General features: G+C 44.6%; 1 long non-coding RNA gene across 2 annotated transcripts; it reads left to right on the plus strand.

Annotated features, from left to right (window-relative positions):
- The first annotated feature begins 5,508 nt into the window (after positions 1 to 5,508).
- LOC135300788 (uncharacterized) lies at positions 5,509 to 13,384 on the plus strand. Of its 2 annotated transcripts, XR_010362562.1 has the most exons (3): positions 5,561 to 5,824; positions 10,163 to 10,707; positions 12,848 to 13,384. It is a non-coding gene; the product is annotated as an uncharacterized LOC135300788 (long non-coding RNA). The 2 variants fall into 2 exon arrangements; XR_010362561.1 differs by having other exon boundaries at positions 5,509 to 5,824; positions 10,163 to 13,384.
- The last annotated feature ends 4,236 nt before the right edge of the window (positions 13,385 to 17,620 follow it).

Here is a 17,620-nt window from a genome sequence, read left to right on the forward strand (position 1 = left end):
GGATCTAATAAAAAAGGGCACCTTAGAGCCGTGTATGTCTAGTTGTAATACTCCCATTCTTGCTGTCTGTAAACCGGATGGGAGTTATCGCTTGGTGCAGGATCTAAGAGCTGTAAACCAGTGAACAAAAACCTTATTTCCCACCGTCTCAAATCCCTATACACTCCTCAATAATGTGTCACTGAATGATACCTGGTGTAGTATCATAGACTTGAAAGATGCCTTTTGGACTTGTCCTCTAGCAAGGGAGAGTTGGGACTATTTTGCATTTCAATGGGAGGACCCAGACACAAACCGTAAATAACAGCTTAGGTGGACCTCCCTACCTCAAGGATTTGTGGATTCGCCCAACCTGTTCGGTCAGGCTCTCTCAAATTATTAAGTGAATTTGTCTCAATGGAGGGAACAAAACTATTACAGTATATGGATGACTTATGAATAGCGGGTCCTGATGAAGATGGGGTAAGAGCAAACACAATAGCTCTCCTAAACTTTTTAGGGGATAAAGGATTAAAGGTTTCAAAATCTAAGCTGCAATTCACCGAGCCCGAGGTGAAATATTTAGGACACTGGTTGGTTAAAGGTAAGAAAAAGCTAGACCCTGACAGGGTGGCAGGGATCATTGCATTACCCTCCCCTCAGTCAAAAAGGGAAGTAAGATAAGTACTTGGGCTTCTGGGGTTCTGTAGACAATGGATCGAGGGGTACAGTGAGAAAGTAAAATTTTTATATGAAAAACTAACCACGGACAAATCTAAATGGACTGAACCAGACAAAGAAAAATTCAAAGAGGCTCTCATAGTAGCTCCAGTACTGAGCCTGCCAGACATAAAGGGACCCTTTCCGCTGTTTGTGGATGTAAGTTATCATACCGCTTACGGGGTACTAACACTGGATTGGGCAGGATCAAAGAAAGCTTGTGGGTTATGTATATAAGCTCTTGGACCCTGTCAGTCAGGGATGGCCCACATGCTTATGAGGTATTGTGGCCACGGCTCTGTTAGTAGAAGCAGCCAAAAAGCTAACTTTTGGGGCACCTTTAGTAGTGTATACTCCTCACAATGTGAGGAGCATTTTACAGACAAAGGCTGAAACATGGCTCACTGATGCATGACTTCTTAAATACAACTCTATCTTAATACACTCTCACGACCTGGAGCTCAGAACTACGGCAGCTCAGAATCTAGCTCAGTTTCTATATGGGGAAATATTGGGGGAGCCCACTCATGATTGTGCTGAAATTGTACAATTACAAACCAAGATAAGGCCTGACCTAGAAGAAGAAGAATTAGAAGGAGGGAAAAAATGGTTCATAGGCGGATCTGCAAGAGTCGTCGAGGGAAAAAGGAGATCAGGATATGCAGTAATAAATGGGGTAACTGGGGAGACGGTGGAATCGGGACCTCTAAACACGGGGTGGTCGGCACAGGCATGTGAATTGTATGCGGTACTAAGGGCTTTATGGAGACTAAAGGGTCAAAAGGGGACTATCTTCACAGATTCAAAGTATGCCTATGGGGACTATCTTCACATTTTTGGTAAGATTTGGGAAGAAAAAGGTCTAATTAACATTAAAGGGAGGGGGCTGATGCATGGGGAGTTAATAAAACAAATTCTAGAAGCTATTCAAGGGCCAGAGGCAATTGCTGTAGTCCATGTTAAAGGGACCAAACGGGAGCACAATTCCGAACCAGGGGAAACAATTTGGCAGATCAGGAGGCTAAAAACACGGCACTCCTGCAGCTAAGCACTCCAGAGATTTGTGAAGGGGACATTCGGGAGTATCCTCCACAACTCTCTCAAAAGGCCATTGAGGGGTACCAAAAGATTGGAGGAAAATTAGATGGAGGTAAGTGGAAATTACCAGATTGAAGGGAATTACTATCAAAGGAATATACTCGGAAAATTTTGAGAAGGCTACATTCACAAACTCATTGGGGGGCCCAGGCTTTTAAAATTCTACAGGTGTAAAGGAATATATGAATTGGCAAAACAGGAAGTGCAAGGGTGCATGATATGCCAAAAAGTGAATCGGAGCCGAGCCAGGCAAGTAGCACTGGGGAGCTGACCAGCAGCATACAGACCCTTTGAGAGGGTCCAGGTGGATTTTACCAATCTACCGAAGGTAGGTAGGTATAGGTGTCTGCTAGTAATAGTAGACAAACTGACTCACTGGGTGGAAGAATTTCCTAGTTCTAGGGCTACTGCACAAGTGGTGTCTAAATTGTTGCTAGAGGAAATTGTGCCCGGTATGGACTGGTAAAATACATAGATTCAGATCAAGGCACACACTTCACTTCTAGGGTGATAAAAAAAATGACTGAAGCTTTAGGGATCCGATGGGAGTACCATACCCCGTGGCATCCTCAGAGTTCTGGACAGGTTGAGCAAATGAATCAAACCCTAAAAGCACAATTATCCAAATTGATATTAGAAACAAAAATGTCTTGGGTAAAATGCCTCCCTCTAGCCCCGCTAAATATTAGAACACTGCCCCACTCGGAGACCGAAATACCACCCTTTGAAATGCTATATGGGATGCCCTATGAACATGGGATGCCTGTAGGGCATCCTAAAATTGAGGATGGGCAAACAAGACCATATCTCATAGCAATAAATAAAATTTTGCAGAAACTGCGGAAACAAGGTATCATAATGCAAGGTACTCCATTAGGCTTTGCTATACACCCCATCCAGCCCGGAGATTATGTCCTTATAAAAACTTGGAAAGATGTACATCTATCACCACACTGGGAAGGGCCGTTTCTTGTTCTTTTAACTACAGATACAGCAGTGCAAACGGCAGAAAAAGGCTGGACTAACACGTCAAGGGTAAAGTGAGTGGAACCCCGAGCACAGACACCAGAGTGGGAGGTTGTTTCACCTCCTGGAGACTTGAAGCTCACACTGCATCGACCAAGCTAATGACCGAGAACGATCTGATAATATGTCAAGAGTCTGACTGTCTGTGCTATCCACTCGCTCAGTTCAAGTGTCTGTATTTTAATGAAGTGTGGGTGGTGCATTGAGAAAGGGGGATCCGACCAAGGGGTTTTGTGATAACTTTGATAACTAAGTGCTAACCTGATCTTGACGCTCCTCACAGAGCTGCGGGTGATTGAAGCAGACTCATTAGTGTGGTTTCGCTGCGGGTGATTGAAGCAAACTCATTAGTGTGGTTTCGGCTTTTCCAAAATGGGTAAGGGGAAAATTACAAGCTCAAGCCCAAGTCTTAGCAGTTGAGTGCCGGAGATTAAGCAAAGTACCTTGCAGTGCCTTCCTGATAAAACTCACACGGTGGGGTGTGTTTAAACGGAGATATATGGCTCGATCAGAATATGACCTCCGGAATATTCATTCCTGCTGCCATGAAGACGGCCTTCCCCACCGCTGGTGGCATCCCAGTGGGTGTAGGTGGAGGCAAAGGAATGATAGTGGGAGTGGTGCTGATGAGCCTGAGTCTAGTCACGTGCCTCAGAACTAGCACTCACGTCGAGAACCAGGCTAGCCTGGAACGGCGGGACCCCAACAGTGAATGTGGAATTTGTACACTGACCCTCCCGGAAGGACTGGGTGAAGCGGAGGTTTCAGGCTACCTAACCTCGGGTGGATGTGGACAAGGCACTGAAAGCAGGTATTGATGAATGGCACTCGGTACAGGGTCTGTATTATAGAGGGAAGAGAAGTCTGCATACCACAGAGGACTGCATCTAAAGAGGGTAAGTCAGAACACACAAGGCAAAAACGGAGTATCGAACCTATAAAGATACGCATCTGTGATAAATGTAATCATACTATTTGGACCGAGGGAAAGATGGAGTCAGTTTTTGTTGGATACTGTCAGGTAAATAAGTTGTGCTATGACAATGACCAAGTAGGAATGTGTACAATAGGGGGTAAGACTTATTGGGTGGGGAAGAATTGAAAATATGGAAATAAGCTTCCTTTTAAAAAGGAACCGGTTATCATCGATCTACTCGAGGATCATGATGACTGAGCTTGTCTACAATATGATAAAACCTTTTGCTTCTCTAAAAACAGGGAAGGGGTGGGTCCGGAAAATAAAATACAGCAGGTTGCACAAGAATTGAAAAAACAAGAATCAGAAATAAGAAAGCAAAGGGTAGAGCAAGAAAGGTTAAAAACTTTAAGCAAATAGTATGATCAATTAAAAAAAATTATAATGATTTTGTTTTACCCGCATCTAACAAGAATCTGTTCATAGCATTAATACAAGAAATTGCCACAGAATTAGGTTTATAAAATTCTTAGATTTGTGGGGGGCTGAAATCAGTGGAAAAAAGGCCTTGGCAAGGTGAAGGGTTAACCCCAGAGCAATTATGAAAATGGGATAACACAAGTATCTCAAAATTAATACAACGACCTGAGGGATGGGTCTTGGACAAATGAGTAACTGGGACGATTTGCATAAGTCGAGAGGGGAAGGAATATACCAAAGTGGTAGGTTATACCCCTTGCATCTCCACTCTAGCTGTAAATTCGGACACAAAAAGTAAAAACTGGCAGCCAGAGCCCCCTTTAGGGTATTGGAGTCAAGAAAAAGATAACAAATGTGAGTGGAGTGAGAAAATTTGGCTCTGTTGGAATAAAATGGCTGGGGCTAACACTTACCAATCTTTGAAGGAACTAAGAGATTACTGGAATGGGCCAGGGAATGTGAATATTAATTGGAAAGCACCTAACGGTATTTATTGGATTTGTGGAAAGAAAGCCTATAGCAAATTGCCTCGGAAATGGAAGGGGTCATGTACTCTGGGACTGATTAGACCAGTTTTCTTCACCTTGATCAGAAAGCAGCTCCTTGGGGGCTCCGTTATATGAGACCCTGGACCACCAAAAGAGGGAGGTAAGAAAGAAATTTCCTATAGTTGGGGGTAACCAAAAATGGGGGGAAGAGGAGTGGCCAGCAGAACGCATTATTGAGTATTATGGGCCAGCCACTTGGGCTCAGGATGGTAGCTGGGGTTATCATACCCTAATATATCTCCTGAACTGGCTGATTAGACTCCAGGCAGTGGTGGAAATTGTTGGAAACCACATCGCAGATACTCTCGAGTTGCTGTCAAAACAGCACTCCCAAATGAGGGCTTTTGTTTACCAAAATAGGATAGCCCTGGACTACCTACTGGCTGAAGAAGGGGGAGTCTGCGGGAAGTTTAACAAATCGGAATGTTGCATTGAGATTGATGATTATGGGGGGACCATCTGAGGTCTAGCTGCTGAAATCAAAAGAGTGGCTCACGTACCCAATCCAAAACTGGAATTCAATTTTAAATGCTTCCTGGTGGGACAACCTATTTAATGGGGCTTGGTGGAAGAAATTAATATTCTTTATACTCTGTTCTGTAGCCAGAATAATCTTCTTACCCTGCCTGATTCCTTGTTTTATTAGACTAATACATTCAGTGGTACAAGGTATGCAAATTGCAGCTATGCGTATTGACCCAGAGTGCACGACTGGAACAACAAATCCAGTTTCAAAAATTATGAAATTAGAGAAGGAAGATCCATACAAATGTGTTGTGGTGCAGGGTTCATTTGGTTTGTTCTGTTTCCCCCTAAAGTTATATTGGTTCGGTCCTGGGGTTCCCCTCCCCTCTTCCCCTGGCAACCCCTCCTTTTGAGAGTGTCAATTTGTTGTCTCCTCCCCTGTTTCCCTGGTTACCCTCTGTCAATCCCTCCCTGAGTTCCTGTCCATCACCCACTGTTCCCTTCCCTCTTTCCAGAAAGTTCTCCCCTCTTCGGTGGGTGATTGGATCGGGTGCAGGAGTCCCTCCCTGTCACATTTCCTATTGGCTAGCCGGTATGTTTCTCACGCGTTTGTTCCCTCCCAAGTTCTCCCTCATTGGTTGATGTGTTGCGTGTTCCGCCCCCTTTATAATCGGCTGTACCCGCACCTCGTGGTCTTTTCACGGGTGGCTCCCCTGGAGACATTAAACCTCTGGACTTTGCCCCCGAGAAGAGTCCCTCTTTTCTTACTTCGCCTTCCTGCTGCTCACTGCTGCCTCCTGCTGAGGCGCTCCCCGGACGCCCCCGGCGCATCTGGGCAGTGCCCCCCGGCTGTCAGCTGCTGTGCCACAGCTCGGCCGGTGCAGACTCCTCCCCTGCTCGGGGGAGTAAAGAAAAACTCGGACAGCAGCTCTGCATACTTATAACACAAAGGGAAGCCCACAGAGTTTATATGAGAAGGGAAGATTAAAAGCAAAAGGCACAGGCAAAGGTCTTGGAGGTGGCAGTAAGGGAAGCCCAGAAGTAAGAGAAGGATGCAAACGCAGGTAAGACTAGTCAGGCACACAAGCTTCTAAAGAAACCTAAGCAACGCCAAAGGAAACCCACGAACAGGCAGGGGGAGGGACTGGAGTTCTGTTACTGCAAGCAAAGAGGTCATTTTAAGAGGGAATGTAAGAAAAGGCTGAGGGATGAAAGGATCTTTCAGGAAGACTAGAGGTGTCAGGGGCTTTTTAATTTGGGGTCCATAACACCCAGAGAGCCCTTAAAATTAAAAATAGGACCCCATAAGCAAGAATTGGTATTCTTGGTGGATTCAGGAGCCAAGCAGAGCATGGTGCAACAATTACCTAGTGGATGTTTTAAAAGCAAAGATTCCATGACGGTCATTGGAGCAAAAGGAGAGCCCTTTAAGGTACCAGTTATAAAGGATGTGGAAATAGAACCAGAAACTAAGTTCTTTTTGGGAAATATCCTATTAGTGGAAGAAGCAGATTATAATTTGCTAGGATAGGATTTGACGGTAGATCTAGGGATTAGTCTGATCGCTCAGGATTCACAGCTTATGGTAAATTTGTACCAATTAACCACTGAGGATGAGGGAAAAATCAATCTTATGGTCTGGCATTCAAAGGGAGAAGCAGGAAAACTAGAAGTGGAACCAATCCATGTTGAAATTGAGAGACCCAAAGATCCCATCCAGATCAAACAGTACCCCATACCAATGGAAGGAAGGAAAGGGCTGAAACCAATAACTGAGGATTTAATTAAAAGAGGCACACTGGAACCTTGTATGTCCAGGCACAACACTCCTATCCTAGCAGTACGAAAACCAGATGGAAGTTACAGGTTGGTACAAGATTTAAGGATGGTTAATCAAAGGACTAAAACTCTATTTTCCACAGTTTCAAATCCTTATACGCTATTAAATAACATCTCTCCAGATGATACTTGGTATAGTGTAATAGACCTAAAAGATGGCTTTTGGCAAGGGAAAGTCGGGATGATTTTGCATTTCAATGGGAGGATCCCGACACAATTTGTAAACAACAACTAAGGTGGACTTCCTCCCTCAGGGGTTTGTAGATTCACCAAACCTCTTTGGCCAGGCTCTTGAGCAGGTATTGAGTGAGTTTGTCCCTGTTAAAGGGACCAAACTACTACAATATGTCGATGATTTGCTAGTGGCGGGTTCCCAAGATGAACTGGTAAGGGTAAGCACTATAACCCTCCTAAACGTTTTGGAGACAAGGGTTTGAAAGTCTCAAAATCTAAATTACAATTCACTGAACCTGAAGTCAAGTACCTGGGGCACTGGCTTGCAAAAGGTAAGAAGAAATTAGACCCCGATAAAGTGGCCGGAATAATTGCCTTACCCCCTCCACAGTCAAAGAGGGAAGTAAGGCAGGTCCTGGGCTTTTGGGGTTTTGTAGACAATGGATTGAGTGATATAGTGAAAAGGTAAAATTTCTTTATGGAAAGCTCACCATGGATAAACCAAAGTGGACCAGGCAAGATGAGGAGAGATTCAAAGAGCTGAAAGAAATGCTTATGACAGCTCCAGTGTTGAGTCTCGCAGACGTGAAAAGACCGTTTCAGCTATTCGTGGATGTGAGTAACCATATGGCCTATGGAGTATTGACTCGGGAGTGGGCCAGGTCAAAGAAACCTGTGGGGTATGAATCAAAATTATTAGATTCTGTTAGCTGACGGTGGCCTACATGTTTGCAAGCCATTGTGGGGGTGGCTGTAGCCCCTTAGTCTCTTTTGGTAGAAGAGGCTAAGAAAATAACATTCGGAGTGCCCTTGGTTGTTTTTTGTCCTCAAAATGTGAGGAACGTTTTGCAACAAAAAGCTGAAAAGTGGCTTCTTAAATATGAAGCTATCTTGATCCACTCACACGATTTAGAACTAAAAATGACCACAGCACAAAATCCAGCACAGTTCCTGTACGGGGAAATTCCAGGGGAACCTTCCCATGACTGCACTGAGATAGTGGAATTACAAACCAAAATAAGACCAGACCTAGAAGAGGAGAAACTGGAAGAAGCAGAAAAATGGTTTGTAGATGTTTTGTCAGCCAGAATCATAGAGGGAAAAAGGACACCGGGATATGCAGTGGTAGATGGAAAAACGGGGGAAACCGTGGAGTTGGGGCCCTTGAACACCAGTTGGTCAGCCCAGGCCTGTGAACTATATGCAGTACTGAGGGCTTTGCAGATGCTAAAAGGGAAAAAGGGGATGATTTTCACAGACTCAAAATATGCCTTTGGGGTAGTTCACACGTTCGGGAAGATATGGGAAGAAAGGGGCCTGATTAACACCAGAGGGCGAGAGTTGATGCATGAAGGGGTAATAAAATAAATTTTGGAGGCTATAAGGGAACCCGAAGCAATTGCAATTGTTCATGTAAAAGGACACCAGGCGGAAGTACAGTTTCAGACCTGCGGAAACAACTTAGCTGATAAGGAAGCTAGAAATGCGGCATGCTGCAGGTAAGCACCCCAGAAGTCGAAACCGGGGAGGTACAAGAATTTCCCCCACGACCCTCCCAGAAAGAAATTGAGGGGTACGAGAAGATTGGGGGAAAATTAGAGGAAGGTAAGTGGAAATTACCTGACGGGAGGGAATTACTATCTAAAGAGTATACTAGAAAAATTTTAAAGAGGCTTCACTAGCAAACCCACTGGGGAGCACAAGCACTAGCTGAGCAGTTTTTGAAGTTTTTTGGATGCAAAGGAATTTATGAGCTAGCTAAACAAGAAGTACAAGGATGTATGATGTGTCAAAGGGTTAATCAGGCAAGGGTGAGACAAGTGGCATCACGTAGCTGCCCAGTGGCATACTGACCCTTTGAGAGGATCCAGGTGGATTTCACCGATATGCCAAAGGTAGGGAGATACAGATGCCTTCTAGTAATGGTAGATAAGCACTGGGTGGAAGCTTTCCCAAGCTCCAGGGCCACAGCGCAAGTAGGGTCAAGGCGCCTACTAGAAAAAATTATACCTTGGTACGGTTTGGTAAAGTATATAGACTTGGACCAAGGCACACACTTTTCCTCAAGAATCATCAAACAATTAGCTGAGATGTTAGGAATCCACTGGGAATACCACACCCCATGGCATCTCCAGAGTTCAGGACAGGTGGAAAGAATGAACCAGACTTTGAAATCTCAACTATTCAAATTAATTTAGGAAACCAAGATGTCCTGGATAAAGTGCCTTCTCTTGGCCCTATTAAATATCAGGACACGTCCTCATTCTGAAATGGGATTACCACTTTTCAAAATGCTATACGGGATGCCCTACGAACACGGGATGCCTATAGGACACCCAAGAGTAGAAGATGGTCAAATACGACCTTACCTGATAACCATAGGTAAAAACTTAGAGGAACTGAGGAAGCAGGGAATTTTAATGCAAAACACTCCTCTAGGGTTCATGGTACACCAAATTCAACCCAGGGATAAGGTACTCATAAAGACCTGGAGAGACGTTCCTCTCTCCCCACACTGGGAAGGGCCATTTCTTGTTCTTCTAACCACAGATACAGCAGTGCAAATGGCAGAAAAAGGCTGGACCCATGCTTCGCGAGTAAAGAGGGTCAAATCACGAGAAGTGCAGCCTGAGTGGAAAGTCACTTCTCCTCCCAGGAATCTGAAATTAACTCTGCATTGGCCAAGTAAATGACCGAGAACAACCGAATAAGATGCTCAGAGCCAGGCTGTAATTCAAGTGCGAATATTGTAATGAGGTGTAGGTGGTGCACTGCAAAAGAGGGGTGCGGACATGGGGTCTGTGTGTAAGTACTTGGACGGAGAAGTGTGTCTGACTAACCTAATCTTAACCCTCCTCACAGAGTTGGGGGTAATCGAAACAGATTCATTAGTGTGGTTTTGGTTATTTCAAAACAGGATAAGGGGAAAACTGAGATCCAGAAGAAAAATCTTAGCAGTCAAGTGCCGGAGACGAAACAAAGTACTTTGCGACACCATAGCAGTCAAGTTATCAAGGTGGGGCACTTTTAAAAGGAAATACGCAGCTCAAGCCAGGTACGACACCCATGAAGGATATTCCTGCTGCCAAGATGGTTTTCCCCGCTGCTGGAGGCACCCCAGTGGGCGTAGGCAGAGGCAGAAGGATGAAACTAGGGGAAGTCCTGACGAGCCTCAGTCTAGTCATGTGCCTCAGGATTAGCGCACATCCACTCAGCTTGAGAGAACAGGTCTCCAGTAATGAGTGTGGACCGTGCATGCGAACCATCCTGGCCAGACGGGGTGAAGTGGAGGCTTCCACCCAGCAAGCCCTGGGAAATTGTGAAGAAGGTAGAAGAGGCAGGTACTGTTTCTTCAACGGCACCCGATACGGGATATGTAAAATAAGTGGAAAGGAGATTTGCTACTTGAAAGAGGCAGCATCTAAGACTGGAGAGTCAGAGCATGTCTGACGCAAAAGAGAGGTGAGACAAGCACCCATCCCAGTTGGTAACAGATGTAATCGTATTGTATGGACTGGGGGTAGGATGGAATCGGTGTTTGTTGCATACTTCCAGATGAACAAACTGTGTTATGATAATAACCTACTGGAAATGTGTATAATGGGGGAAAAACATACTGGGTGGGAAAGAACTTAAAATACGGGAATAAGTTGCCACTCAAAAAGAAGCCGGTTATCATTGACCTTCTCAAAGATCATGATGACTGAACACGTTAACAGTATGACATGACTTTTTGTTTCTCTCGGAACAAAGAGGGAATGGACCCAGAGAGTAAAATACAACAAGTGGCCCAAGAGCTAAAAAGACAGGACGCAGAAATGAGGGAAAAGAGGGAAAAGAGGGTGGAACAAGAAAGGCTGAGGACCTTAAGTGAACAATATCATCAATTAGAGAAACAGTGTAACGATCTGGGGTTGCCTGCTTCGGACAAAAATCTTTTTATAGACTTGATGCAGGAGATCGTGATGGAATTAAGATTGTCTAATTGTTGGATTTGTGGAGGACTGAAATCAGCAGAGAAATAACCTTGGAAAGATGAGAGTTTATCTCCAGAGCAGCTTCTTAAATGGGATAACACTAAAATATCTGGACTAATACAATGGCCAGAGGGCTGGGTTTTGAACCAACGAGTAATTGGAACAATTGGTATTAGCCGGGAAGGGAGGGAGTATACCAAAGTAGTTGGATATACCCCGTGTATCTCTACTCTAGTGGTAAATTCAAATACTAAAAGTAAAACCTGGCAACCAGAGCCCCCACAGGGTACTGGAGCCGGGAAAAGGGAAACAATTGTGAATGGAGTGATAAAATTGAACTATGCTGGAATAAAGCCTCTGGAGCTAACCCTTACAATCTCTGGAAGGATTGAAAGGTTATTGGAACAAACCAGGGAGCACTGCCAGTAAATGGAAGGCCTCTAATGGTTTATACTGGATCTGTGGAAAAAAGGCTTATAGCAAATTGCCTCAGAAATGGAAAGGCTCCTGTACCTTAGGAATAATAAGACCCGTGTTCTTTACTTTACCTCGGTCAGAAAGCAGCTCGCTAGGAGCTCCTTTGTACGAAACTCTGAACAGACAAAAGAGGAAGGTAAAGAAGAAATTTCCTATTTTTGAGGGAAGCCAAACTTGGGGAGGGGAAGAGTGGTCCGCAGAACAAACTATAGAATATTATGAACGAGAAACCTGGGCATAAGATGGAAGTTGGGGTTACAGAACCCTGATATACCTACTAAACCAGTTAATAAGACTCCAAGCAGTAGTGGAAATAGTTTCAAATCATACTCAGACACCCTGGAATTACTATCTAAACAGCACTCTCAAATGAGGGCATTTGTGTACCAAATCAGGATAGCCCTAGATTACTTATTAGCAGAGGAAGGGGGAGTCTGCGGGAAATTTAACGAATCGGAATGTTGTAGTCATTGAAAGAGAGACCATTAGGAGTTTGGCAGCGGAAATAAAGAGGGTGGCTCATGTCCCAGTCCAAAAATGGAATTCTATCTTAAATGCCTCTTGGTGGGATAATCTGTTTCATGGAGCATGGTGGAAGAAACTAATATTCTTCATCCTTTGCTCAGTAACAGGAATCATATTCTTACCCTGCCTGATACCATGTTTCATCAGATTAATACATTCAGTAGTACAAGGCATGCAAACAGCAGCCATGCCCAGGGACCCCGAATGTGCCACAGAGAGGACATACCTGGTCTCTAAAATAATGAAACTAGAGGAAGGAAATCCACACAAATGGGCAGCAGACGCCTTGGCCCAATTTGAAAAACAAGTAAAAGGAAATGAGATTGGGTATAAAATGTATACCCAGGAAATACCCAGGGAGGAATGGGAAAACGAAAATGGGACTGAATAATGTTTATGCTTATGTTGTCTTTGTTTGAGCACAAAATCAATGTGTGTGAGGTAGGATCACACACGTGGAAAATAAAAAAAAAGGGGGGAGAGGGCTAAAAATAAGTATGTATAAATATTTTTAGAAGAACAGCACTAATTAATAGATTTATAAAAAGAGAGGGAGGATTGTTATGAATAAGGTGGTAATTTGTGCCAGAAATGTAAGATTATTAATGTAATATAAAATAAAGTCTTAAGATCATGCCAGAAAAGGAGAGAGGGAGATTGCCACACAGAATGACAAAAGCCACAACTCGCAGCTGAGGAGGAGGTGTATCATTAACATACAAAGAAAAACTAGCCCGCACAGGAGATGGGCACTCCCGATGGTGTGAACGAGAAAACGAGAAAACGCCCAGCGATGATGGCCCATGAAGATGTTCACCTCAGATAGACAGAACCATCAAAGACATACATCTGAATGAAGGATTCCGGGAACTGGGGACAGATATACATCAATTCCCAGGGGAGGCTTTGTCCAGCGCAGGACAGAGAATTGACACTGCAAGAATATGAAGAACTCCAAGAGGGGACAAAGGGACTCCGCCGCGGGCAAGAAAAAGTATAAAACTCAAACTCAGCCAGGCGTCATTGGTGAACAGGGGGATTCAGTGTGATAGAGGCTGGATCATAGTTCACCTACTCCGATCCCAGGGTCAGGGCCGCTTTTTGATTGGGAGATTTTGTACATTGGGAGAGAGTAAATTTTATTTTTATTTTTGATTTAATTGGCTGGATCAATTTTTACCTACACCTCTTTCTGCACTCCACTCAAATCACAAACTTGCCGAAGAATGAGAGACCCATCTCTATTCCCTAGAAAAATTCATCACTTTTCAGGGTTTATTCTGTTGGCTTCCTTTAGACTGGTTTGCTTCTCCCCTGGGCCTGGACAATCACCATTAGGAGGAGAAGGGGATATAGGTTATTTCCAAAATTTCTTGAACAAATTAGTGTTCATTCCCATGGCAAAGGAAATAACAGCACAACGTACCATGGATAGTGGTGCCAGGGAAGGAATCTGTGGACCTTGGATTGTTTTTGTCAAGATGAAACTGCTGAGAGTTTAGGACATAAACAGTATAAGGCCAGGGGAGCCAGTGATGCTCACAGTGCTGCTACTGGGTCTGAGTAAGAACCTGCATTGCTCACCAAGTTGGAAAACACTCAGTGCCTAACCCACAGCCACCCGTGAAGGTAAATTGTCTCGTTTGGAAGTTTTTTGTGGTTTGGTTGTTTGGATTTATTTTGGGCTTTTTTTCTATTTACTCAATGTGCAAAGCAGCCAGTGAATTATAAGTACTGCCTTTTCCTTGCTGGAGATGGACCAGCTCATCCACCTTCCTTCATGTTCTCCATTCTCTATATTACCTGTCTTCCACAACGTGGAGGCTGCTCTGTGATTGCAGGACGTGCTGACCTCCTTCCAGTTCACAGACAGATGCTTTTATTCCATCTTTTCCAGAACTCATCTCCTGGCAATCAGCTGAGCTTGCAGTCTGTAGCAGGAATCTGCCACAGAGTGAACTGAAAAGTGTGGCCTTAGGGCAGAAGTGCTGTGTGTTTCTGAGCACTGCCATAGGCTCATTCCCCTCTGGCTGCCTGCACTGTGGGCTGCCTGCACAACGTGGCTTTGAACAGCAGCAGCTTTTTGACATCCCAGCTTGGGACAGAGAGGTACTACTTCCTGAGACAGGTCAGCAAAGACAGAGGAACAGCCCCACTGTGGTGTTACTTGTCTGTGACTCCCAGAGATGCATTTTGGGGTCTTGGGATGCTGCAGTGGCAGCACCTTGTTTTTTAATGTCAAAAGTTAAATGGCAAGATTATACCACTCCTTTTTTTTTTTTTTCTTTTGTGGGTTTGTTTTATTTTTGGTTGGTTGGTCTTGGTTTTTGGTTCTTGTTAATTTTTTTTAATCCTTGTCAGGATAACTAGTGCCTGACTCCTGTGGATAAACAAGGAGCTGCAGGGTCAGGGCACACCTCTGGGTTGCCATGCTGAGTGTCCAGTGTGGGGACAGCATGTGGCACATGTTCCAGCAGAGATCCCTGTCCCAGTGCTGGGGGCTGTCCCAGTGCCCTTCTGTGGCTGCCCTGAGCAGTGTGGCCAGGACTGGCAGTGACAGGTGTCACCACTCCAAACAACTTCCCTGGAAACCAGTAAGAACTGGGACTTCTGAGCTGCTGGGGGAGACCAGGAGTCTGCTGATTTAAGGTGTGGAAAGTGGTGCAGAGTGGAGGCTGGGGGGCAAAGCTTTGGAACTGATTACTTAGACAGCTGGATGGCCCAGTCTGTGGAGGGAAGGGGAACCCAAAACTTGTGCTTGCAGTGGGATAGAAGGTGTATCAAGGAAAGGACCTATCACAGAGAAGATAATTTTGCAAGCTCCTGAAATGCAGTGGCACTGAAGAGACCAGGTAGTTCTGTAAGGCCACTGTGGTGCTTTTTCTGTATTGGTATCAGAAAATAATTACAAAGTGCCTCCCATACCTGGTGAGGGGGGAAAGCCTGAGGATGGAGGGCCTCAGACAGTTCCCCTGTACTGAACTCACCCCCATGCAAGACTCTCCAAGGTGAGCTGGTACCTGTGGTTACTCAAGCAGATCTGTCTCTCCTTGTAGTCACAGCAAATGCCATGCAGGAATTTAGTGCTGGTATCAACAGAGCCACATCAGCACATTGTGTGCTGCCACTCTCAGGGGGTCAGTGGGACAGAACCAGCTCAGGCAGAGAGACCCATTACACTGCAGGGAAGCCTTGTTGGCTTGCAAAGACAGAGAGGAAGGAGAGTCAGAAATATCAGCAGCTTTGATCTCACAACTCTACCAAGAATTAATTAATTTTGTACTATTCATGTTATGGACAATATCGCTCACATCACCAACTTCAGAGAACATTTTTTTTGACTTGTTAAGCATCTTTAAAGGTAAGACACATCTAAGTAAAAACAATATAACATGTGCAATTAAGTTGGTGGTAAGTTCCCCAAATGACACTTTGAAGAACTGAGATTATCTTGCCTCAATTACACATTCAATCCAAATTTTTATAGGGATTGTCTACTTATTATTTTAAAATTTTAGTGAAGATACATTTTAGTTACATACTGCAAGCTTAAGTGGTTCTGTGGTATCTAAATTGCTGAAATTATTCTTCTAATTAGATTTAGTACCAACTGTTCCCTCTCCTGTGACATGTTAAAAAATTCCTTGCCTAACTTAATGACTGTGTTCATTCCTGAATGATGAGCATGTAACCTTTTTGACAGAGTCCATAATTTTTGGTTGTTTATCTTTGGCATGTAGTAGGAAAAGCCTTGAGAGATTATTTGCCTTAGAGTAATCTTGGAGAGCAGGTTATAGTCCTGTCCTGCACAGTGCTAAGAGTGATCTGCGGCCCTGTGGCAGTGCCACCCACACCCCCCTGCCCCGAGAGCGGGCACTGCTCCAAGCTGCTGGCATCAGGCACAACTCTGCTTTAACTGTAGCTGAGGTTTCTGGACTCTGAGATGAGGTAGGAAAATTGGTCACAGGACCAGAACACACAGGTGCAATTCTGAAAACGCTTTCCACTGACTGAGAGTGCTTTGTTTTCAGGTGGATTTGGGTTTGTTTTGTTTTTTTCTTTTCCTTTCCACCTAACCTTTAGGAATAAGCTAAAGTGCTTATAAGGAAATGCGCTTTTTTATTCTTACTATTCACTAAAGTGCATAAGAAATTTACAATATTCAGGTGCACCTGAGCAGCAACAGCCAAGGCCCCTGCCCCTACTGTAGCATGGGAAGTCCAGGTTTGCCGCTCTGTACTTGAGGGAGAGCTTGGGAGCCACCTCCTGGAGGATTGTGCCAGTGGGAAGCACATGCCATCCTCCTCAGAGACAGCAAGATGAGGAAACACAGACCTGCTGGGCTCTCTCTTCCACCTTTCCATTCCATCTCTGCTCCTTGCCCTCCTCATTCCACTTCCCAAGTCAGGAACGAGTCAATACGGCCCTTGCACTTTAAGGTGGGACCACAAAACCGACTTTGCCTGCAGAGAAGGCTTGAATGGTTTAGTTTGTACATGACACAAACATAAATGTACGTAAACGGAGACCAAAACCCGATGGCTTTGATATTTCCCTGCAGCTGCCCAGGCACTTACACAACCTCAAGGGTAGGATTTGCCATCCAACCACAGCCCTTGTTCCAGTACTGTCAGTTAACCTCAGGCAGATCCAGTTCAAATGCAAACCTCACAGCCCAGCCCCACAAGGCTCTCTTGTACTCCACACCTTAGCCTGGTACTCACTTTTAACACTCCTCCAGAGCTTTGCTGATCCCCAAACTTCAGAAAGCACCTGGCAAACAAAGCCACCTCCCCAGCAGAGAGCAAACAGAACCTGATGACAGGAAACAAGACACTGCTGGTATTAAATACCTGTCTGGGTATGCCAGTGCATTCCTGCTTTACACATTGCAATTTATGTTTTAAACAGGCACAATGCAAAGTGCAGGTCAGACATCACATGGGCAGAAGCTATTAGATTTTACTGAGCCTGTGATGGGCACAGAACTGTGTGAGTGATGGTTGTCAGTGAATGGCTTAAAGAGCTGCCATGACTGAGACTCTGCTTGCCATTTCAAGAGCTTTTTGGTTGCCCCAGTTACAGGGTTTTATCAGATTTCTCAGCCCTACAACAAAATCTGAGTGATTTTATTCAAGTTTGAAATTAGCTCAGCTCTAAGCAGGTAGTGGGACTTGTTGACTTTCCCCTGCAGATTTTTTTGAGGCAGGGCTTTTGGGCTTGTCAGCTTCAGAGTTTGAAGTTAGAAGTCAGTGAAAGGAAGAAGGACAAGGAGGTTTGTCAGAGTGGTGCTGTGAGACCCCACCTGACAGTCTGTGCTTGGTGTGTGAGGTCGTTATGTATTTGCAATGCAGGGAATGAATGTCCCCTTCCCAGTTCAGCCCAGCAGATCCCAA

Source organism: Passer domesticus, chromosome 5, assembly GCF_036417665.1.
Source record: "Passer domesticus isolate bPasDom1 chromosome 5, bPasDom1.hap1, whole genome shotgun sequence".
NCBI lineage: Eukaryota > Metazoa > Chordata > Aves > Passeriformes > Passeridae > Passer > Passer domesticus.